Raw genomic sequence first — 1,428 nt, 5'->3', positions numbered from 1 at the left:
CATCGATTTCTTTCCTTTTCGGTGCCTTTTCTGGATGCCTCGTAATGAGCCACGAGAACAGAGATAGCATTTCTGTTCATTTATCCCAGGCCCTAATGCAGTGTGAGCCCAATAAGTGAGAGCTGCGTGTTGTAGTGTGTTGCTCAGCATGAGACAGCAAATGCTGGGCTCTGGCAATGCCCAGGAATAACTTGCCCAAACTCTGTGTGCGTGGAAGTGATGCAATTTCTTTTTGAATTTATTTCCACCCCACATGTTCTGTTCAGTGATGTTTCTGTGCTGTTGATTTCCACGTTCTGGCTGAGGCCGATGGTTCAGTCAGTGTTCAGGTCTGCAGAGCTTATTCATTTGTGGTGAAATCAGCAGAAGGCAGAAATGGACTGCTTTTTTTCCTTATCTTTTTTTAGCTTGACGTTGAGGAGCCAACTGCTGGCATTTATGGGAATAAAATATGACTAAAATAATTTGCATTTAAAATGCAAATGAATGAAAGCATCAGCAAGGAGCCTTCTGCTTTCTTCGTGGTGCACAGACAGGGTGCTGGCGTTGGATCAGTCCAGGGAGGCACTGAGTATAAAGCAAAGCTAATTGGAGTAACTGAGAAACAAAATGGGCTCAGCCTCATGCTAATTCCAGGGCTGTGGATATTTAGTGTGGCATTGGAGATGAAGAACTGGGAAGGTGCTGAACCAATCACCAGAGCCAAAAAACAAACCCTTCTGAGATTCCCAGTGGCAGATTGAGAGGCCTCAGTAAAATTGCAAGAGGTGAATAAAACATAACTTGAGAGCAGTTTGTCAGGATCTTTGGACTTGCATCAATTAGAGTTTACGTTTCATTATTCTTATTCTAAAAGTTGCCTTTGTCACATTACCTGAATGCCAGCTGCCCTTCTGTGTGAGGAGAAGGCTGGCTGTAAGCGTGAGGCCAGCAATGCATCTCTGAATGCATCCTTCCCTGTTAGAAGTTTAATGTTGATTTTGGGCACAGTGTGTTGCTTTCTGACCTTGTGTGTGCCAGCAGGACCACGTGCAGAATGTTCTGCTGCACGCTTGTGGCTGAGGAGGGATGTGCAGGAGGAGTTCAGTACCCTTCTGTATGATGGTTGAGTTCTTCCCAGCTCCTATTAAGGAGAAAATAATTAGGCAATGTGCTTGAGAATGGAAGATGAGAATGCCGGTGTTCGTTAAGGGAAGCCTGCTTTATTCTGCAGTGTGTTGCTGTAGTGCAGTAGCTGGTAGCTCCAGCTCCCTTCCATCACAGCAAGAACGTGTTACACTGTTACACGTGTGTTTTCATATCTGCATCTCCTTTCCTTCTAGCCATGTTACTGAAGATCCCCTTCTCTTCTGGAAGTAGAAGCACAGTGAAGAGATGAATCTATTCAGCCAGACATTCCTCCAGTAGTTATTTCCCATCGTGGAGCAC

Source organism: Tetrao urogallus, assembly GCF_951394365.1.
Source record: "Tetrao urogallus genome assembly, chromosome: 22".
NCBI lineage: Eukaryota > Metazoa > Chordata > Aves > Galliformes > Phasianidae > Tetrao > Tetrao urogallus.
This window is presented reverse-complemented; position numbering follows the sequence as displayed.